The sequence below is a fragment of the Rutidosis leptorrhynchoides genome, chromosome 8 (assembly GCF_046630445.1).
Source record: "Rutidosis leptorrhynchoides isolate AG116_Rl617_1_P2 chromosome 8, CSIRO_AGI_Rlap_v1, whole genome shotgun sequence".
NCBI lineage: Eukaryota > Viridiplantae > Streptophyta > Magnoliopsida > Asterales > Asteraceae > Rutidosis > Rutidosis leptorrhynchoides.
In genome coordinates, this window is record NC_092340.1 from 313,607,251 (window position 1) to 313,614,957 (window position 7,707).

Below are 7,707 nucleotides of genomic sequence, written 5' to 3' on the forward strand. Positions count from 1 at the left end.
AGCATTAATTACGGAGTTTATTAATTATTATTATTATAAAACCCTAATTAGGTTATAATTAATTTATTATTTAGTTTAGTTTTTATTATTTAATTTGTATTATTTAGTTTAATTAGTGTTAATAGATTATAAAATTAATAGTTTTATAAAATAAATAATATAAAAATAATATTTTTATAAAATTGTACTTTTTACAACTTTAAGTATATTTTTATATTTTGTTTCTTTTTATTCGTTTTAGCGTAATATTTGTATTTTTCGCTCGTATTTAGTTTTAAGTTATAGTTTTTGCCATAGTTATTTTTACTTCTAGATTTTTAGGCTTTGCCGTAAAATCCCTTAAGTACTTTTTCTTTAGACTAAGATTTAGGTGCTTTAAAATTTTGCGACGCCGTTTTTAAATTTTAGTACCTTTTTAAGTTATTGCCATTTGGGATATAGTTTTTCTTTTAAGCTTTAATATTTTTAGACGCAACTTTTAATTCTTATTTTTTAATTCCTTTTTAAGTTTCGACGCGCTACTTTCTTATTTTTATTTTTCGACGCCTATTATTTTCCGACCTTTTATTTTTCAACGTTTTTCGACGCGCTCTTTTTCTTTCTTATTTCTCGACATTCTAGTTTTTAGGACATAGAATTTTTCTATTTCTTATCTAAAAATTTCTTTAAATTTAAACGAAAAATTATTTTAAGTGGTTAAATTGATAGACATCAAAATTTTCTGGTTCGTAGTAATAGTTAAATTTGTACGTGGACCGGGTTATTGGAGCCAAACAGTACTCAATTATATTGAGACCAAACGAATCCTGCCCCTCTGCTGCATCTTTTGGCTATTCGAAATGTGGGCAAAATCAAAAAAGTCTATTAATTTGATAACTTATATAATTTTTCTTATTTTTATAACTAATAGGATATTCAGTGAATGCACCGAGCAAAACGTTCACCACCTTTTGTACGTTCACCACCTGTAACTCGATCAAGACATCTAGCAAATATTGTCGCCGTTGATTTTTCTTTAGAATCGTCATCCAGTCGACCAAGTACTCCAATTCAAATTTCTGATAATCCATTTTTTGAACCCGACCTCACAATTGAGAATCCGGAGAATATTCAGGGACAATTCATAGATCATGAACCATTAATCTTTCCTCCGGAACCACCAATCATTCAAACGGAGATTGTCGAGGAACGAACCATTAAATCAGAATCCTCTAGTGATTCGGATTCAACAAATTCAATCATGGAAAATCTGGAACCTCTAAGTATGGAAGATCGAATGAGAGCTAAACGCACTGGCCAAGATCACGCAATTACTCAACCTGACATTAATACGCCAGATTATGAAATCAAAGGACAAATTCTACATATGGTAACTAATCAATGCCAATTTAGTGGTGCACCGAAGGAAGATCCAAATGAACATCTTCGTACCTTTAATAGGATCTGCACACTATTTAAAATAACAGAAGTGGAGGATGAACAGATATATCTCATGTTATTTCCCTGGACTTTAAAGGGAGAAGCCAAAGATTGGTTGGAATCGTTACTTGAAGGAGCGATTGATACATGGGACGTTTTAGTTAAAAAATTTCTTAAACAATTCTTTCCGGCATCTAAAGCCTTAGACTTCAAGGAGAAATTGTTACGTTCGCACAGAAGCCAAATGAAACTCTATATGAAGCATGGACAAGATTTGGAAAGTTATTAAGAGGATGTCCGCAACATGGTTTAGACACTTGTCAAATAGTACAAATATTCTACCAAGGATGCGACATCACTACATGGAAAGACATCGATATAGCAGCTGGTGGTTCCATTATGAAGAAAACTGCAACTGATGCTTACAAAATTATTGATAACACTGCTTCCCACTCACATGAGTGACACCAAGAAAAAGATATCGTTAGATCATCTAAAGCAGCTAGAGCAGATTCTAGCCATGACTTTGATTCCATTTCCGCAAAGATAGATGCTGTCGAGAGGCGAATGGAAAAGATGACTAAAGATATTCACTCAATACGAATTAGTTGTGAGCAGTGTGGAGGACCACATTTGACAAAAGATTGTCTCAGTATTGAATTAACAATGGAACAAAGAGAGAATGTTTCATACATAAACCAAAGGCCTGGAAATAATTATCAGAATAATTATCAACCGCCAAGACCGATCTACAATCAAAATCAGAATTATAACCGAAATGTTCCATATAACAACCAACAAGGTCCTAGCAATCAACAAGTATCCAATAATACTTACAATCAGCAAATACCAGTTTTTCAAAACAAACCACCACAAACCGATGATAAAAAGCCAAATTTAGAAGATATGATGTCGAAGCTAGTTGATTCTCAAACTCAATTTTTCACATCTCAGAAACAAACCAATGAACAAAATGCTCAAGCATTTAGAAATCAACAAGCTTCTATTCAAAATTTGGAACAAGAAGTAAGCAACCTAGCAATGTTGATAGGTGAAAGAAAACCGGAAAGTCTACCTAGTGATACAAATGCTAACCCCCGGAATGAAACAGCTAAAGCCATTACCACGAGAAGTGGTATTACACTTAAACCACCTGAAATACCTATAATTTCTGATGAAGCTATTCCTACTCCGTAAGAATCACAATCTGATCAAGATAAGGAAAAAGAACCGGTAGTTGAAAAGGTTAATGAATATAACACAGTTAAGGCTAAACCTTATGTTAAACCATACCAACCACCACTTCCTTACCCGAGTAAAATGAGAAAAGAGAGACTTCAAGCCGAGCAATCCAAATTCTTGGATATGTTTAAACAAATAAATGTAAATCTTCCTTTCATTGATGTGATTTCAGGAATGCCTAGATACGCTAAATTCTTGAAAGATCTAATCACAAATAGAAAGAAAATGGAAGAACTCTCGGCTGTTACTATGAATACTAATTGTTAAGTAGTGCTGCTGAATAAGATACTAGAAAAATTATCAGATCCAGGAAGTTTCACAATTCCATGTTTTCTGGGTAGTCTTAGTTCAATAGAAGCATTGGCAGACTTAGGTGCTAGCATAAATCTAATGCCGTATTCACTATACACTAAACTAGACCTTGGAGAATTGAAACCAACAAGAATAAGCATACAACTAGCCGATCGATCAGTAAAATATCCTAGAGGGATAATGGAGAACATGCTAGTTAAAGTTGGTACTTTAGTATTTCCAGTAGATTTTGTTATTCTGGACATGGAAGAAGATTCTCGAGTACCTCTCATATTAGGAAGACCATTCTTAAACACGGCTAAAGCAATACTAGACGTGTTTGGTAAGAAACTGACCCTAAGTATAGAGGACGAGAGTGTTACCTTTTCAGTTGATAGAGCCATGCAACAACCGCAATCTGCAGATGATACATGTTATTATATTCAAACTATAGAATCACATGCAGAATTGTTAGAAGAATTTCCAGAATTACAAGGAACAGGAGAATGTTCTTTAGGAGAAGGAACTGAACCAATTGATGAAACTGAAATGTTAGCTACACTTATGGCTAATGGATATGAACTAACAACAGAAGAAATTCAAATGCTAAAAGAAGAAGACAGATATCGATATAAATCATCGATAGAAGAACCACCGACATTAGAGTTAAAACCACTTCCAAACCATTTGGAATACGCTTATTTACATGGTGAATCTGACTTACCTGTAATAATATCGTCTTCTCTTACTGAAAATGAAAACTCTCAACTCATTTCTGTGCTAAAAGCTCATAAACCAGCCATTGCATGGAAAATTCATGATATTAAAGGAATAAGTCCTTCGTATTGCACACATAAAATCCTTATGGAAGAAGGTCATAAAACATATGTGCAACGCTAAAGAAGACTAAATCCTAATATGCAAGATGTTGTTAAGAAAGAAATTATTAAATTACTTGATGCAGGTTTAATTTATCCAATCTCTGATAGTCCATGGGTAAGCCCAGTTCAATGCGTGCCTAAGAAAGGTGGCATGACTGTCATCACAAATGAGAAAAATGAGCTTATTCCTACTAGGACTGTAACAGGATGGCGTGTTTGTATTGATTATAGAAAATTAAATGACGCCACCAGAAAAGATCACTTTCCCTTACCTTTCATTGATCAAATGTTGGAAAGATTAGCCGGAAATAGTTACTATTGTTTTATTGATGGTTTTTCCGGATATTTTCAAATTCCAATAGCACCCGAGGACCAAGAGAAAACCACATTTACGTACCCTTATGGTACTTTTGCTTACAAACGCATGCTATTTGGACTTTGCAACACCCCTGCAACCTTTCAAAGGTGCATGATGACGATTTTTCACGACATGATAGAAGAATGCATGGAAGTTTTCATGGATGACTTTTCAGTCTTCGGTGATACTTTTGAAACATGTCTAGTTAATCTTGAACGAATGCTTATTAGATGCGAACAGTCAAATCTAGTTCTTAATTGGGAGAAATGCCATTTCATGGTTAAAGAAGGCATCGTTCTTGGTCATAAAATTTCAAAGGAAGGAATTGAAGTGGATAGAGCTAAAGTAGATGTAATTGCTAAACTTCCACATCCCACCAATGTTAGAGGAGTTAGGAGTTTTCTAGGGCATGCCGGTTTTTACCGACGTTTCATAAAAGATTTTTCTAAAATTGCCACTCCTATGAATAAACTCCTAGAAAAGGATGCTCCATTCATCTTTTCAGATCAATGCATCAAATCTTTTAATATTCTTAAAGAAAAACTCACTAATGCGCCGATCATGATAACTCCAAATTGGAATCTACCATTTGAACTTATGTGCGATGCAAGTGATTTTGCAATGGGAGCCGTTTTAGGACAAAGGATTGAAAAACGATTTCAACCTATATATTATGCCAGTAAGACGTTACAAGGAGCACAAACGAACTATACAACTACTGAAAAAGAACTCCTTGCTATTGTCTTTGCTTTTGACAAATTTCGTTCATATCTCGTTCTAGCTAAAACGGTGGTCTATACCGACCATTCTGCTCTTAGATACCTATTTTAGAAACAAGATGCTACACCACGATTAATCCGTTGGATCTTACTCTTACAAGAGTTCGATATTAAAATCCGAGATAAAAAGGGAGCAGAAAATCTCGACGCTGATCATCTTTCTCTTCTTGAAAATTCCGAATTAGAAGTTCTAAATGAATCAGCCATACACGACAACTTTCCTGATGAATATCTATTGAAGATAGATTATAATGAAATTCCATAGTTTGCAGACTATGCAAACTACTTAGTATGTGGATTCCTTGAAAAAGGATTATCGTACCAAAAACGAAAGAAATTCTTTAGTGATATAAAACACTATTTCTGGGAAGATCCACATTTGTTTAAAAGTTATCCCGATGGAATAATACGCCGATGTGTATTCGGAGATGAAGCTAGTAAAATCTTAAACCATTGTCACACAGGACCAACAGGAGGGCATTATGGGACTCAACTTACAGCAAGAATAGTTTACGATGCTGGATTCTATTGGCCTACAATTTACAAAGACGCACACCTTCTTTGCAAATCCTGTGATGCTTGTCAAAGGGCCAGAAAAATAAGTCAACGTGATGAAATGCCATAAAATGTCATTCAAGTATGTGAAGTATTTGACATTTGGGGTATTGACTTTATGGGTCCATTTCCAAAATCTCATAATAATCTCTACATTCTCGTTGCCATTGATTATGTATCTAAATGGACGAAAGCACAAGCTCTCCTAACTAACGATGCACGAGTTGTAGTCAATTTTTTAAAACGTCTTTTTGCAAGGTTTGGAAGACCGAAAACTTTAATAAGTGATCGGGGTACTCATTTTTGTAATAATCAACTTGAGAAAGTTCTCAAAAGATATGGAGTAACTCATAAAATCTCCACCGCATATCATCCACAAAGAAGTGGACAAGTTGAAAATACCAACCGAGCATTAAAACGTATTCTAGAAAAAACCGTAGGATCAAATCCGAAGGAATGGTCCATTAAATTGGAGGATGCACTCTGGACTTTTAGAACAGCCTACAAAACTCCAATTGGAACCACACCTTTTAAACTTGTTTACGGAAAAGCATGTCATCTTCCAGTAGAAATTGAACACAAAGCATTTTGGGCTTCGAAGACATGTAATCTTGATTTACATGAAGCTGGACGTCTACGGTTAAGTCAACTAAACGAATTAGAAGAATTAAGACTTGAAGCATACGAAAATTCGTTAATCTATAAAGAAAGAACGAAGAAATGGCATGATAAAAGAATCAGAAGTTCAAAAGAATTTAAAGAAGGAGACAGAGTTCTTCTTTTCAATTCACGATTCAAGCTATTTCCTGGAAAATTGAAATCAAGATGGTCTGGACCATTCATAGTCAAAAGAGTTTTCCCATACGGAACAGTAGAGTTAATAAATTCAAATGGGATTGAATTTAAAGTTAATGGTCACAGAGTTAAACATTACATACATGGTCCGATGGAAGTTGACAATGAAGTTAATCATAATTTCACCACCCAAGAAAACCTTCAAAATGAAAACACAAATATGTTATCAACAACATATGAAAAATCAAAATTGGAAAATAGGGAGGATTCAAATTTGAGTGATGAAGAAGAATTCTTATACAAACCTCCCATTCCAAGAAACGAAGAAAATGTGAACAAGAAGTTCAAATAGAAGTGAAAGAACCAAGAAAAGAACACCAGAAAAAGGTTTACAAACCAACTCGACTTACTAAAGCAGGAGACCCGGGTGAATTTATCATTTCTTGCTTGCTTAATGATGGTGCTGTATATAATGGACTCGCAGATTTAGGAGCAAGTGCAAATATTATGCCTCTTTCCTTATACAAAAGATTAGGTATGGGTAAATTAAAATCAACCAAAATATGTGTTCAATCATTTGACCAAACCATTAAACACCCGGTTGGAATAGCAAATAATTTACTTGTTAACGTGGGAAGTTTGACCTTTGTTGCAAACTTCATAGTGATTAATATGGAGGAAAACCTTGATATTCCTCTAATTTTAGGTCGCCCATTTTTAGCAACCACCGAGGTATTCATTGAAGTAAGAGAAGGTAGAATGACACCTAGGGATGGTGATAAATCGATCACCTTTGTGAATCAAAAGTTTAGATCTTCACCAACCAAAACTGTTAGACCAATAAAAACGCATAAGTGTGGGGAAGATGAAGAAACACTTAATGATGATCCGATCACAAAGAACCCCGTTGATGATAAGAAATTAGATGAACCCGTTTTTAACAGTTCAACGAAGAAACTTTATAAACGGATTCACGATGCTAAGATTAAGGGAAACTTTAAGTTATGTAACCGATTAGTATCCAATTTATCGCCAAAAGAAAAGGCGATGTTAGTTGAATTTGTGAAAGCTACGGAGGAAATCAACAAATGGATTGAAGTAAAAGTCAAAGATATACAAGTTGTTGATGATCCAATTGAAAATAACGTTAATCACAATTTCAACTAATTGTGGGGAGGTTCGAATCTTTTTAGGGTAATATGTATTTCTGTTAGAGTTAGATTTTCTGTTTTCGTGTAGTTCTCGAGAATGGAATCCGAATGGTCTTTCCCTAGCAGACCCTAAAGAACTAGTCTTCTCCCCCCATTCTGAATTTTTATTTTTTTTAGGTTTTACGAGATGAAGACTTCCTGTGAACTAAACCATGGTCTAATGCTACATGCTTTGA

At 34.4% G+C, this 7,707-nt stretch overlaps 1 non-coding gene across 1 annotated transcript; it reads right to left on the bottom strand.

Annotated features, from left to right (window-relative positions):
- Positions 1 to 1,623: 1,623 nt before the first annotated feature.
- Positions 1,624 to 1,730, bottom strand: LOC139865482 (small nucleolar RNA R71). Its single transcript, XR_011765000.1, has one exon. It is a non-coding gene; the product is annotated as a small nucleolar RNA R71 (small nucleolar RNA).
- Positions 1,731 to 7,707: the final 5,977 nt, after the last annotated feature.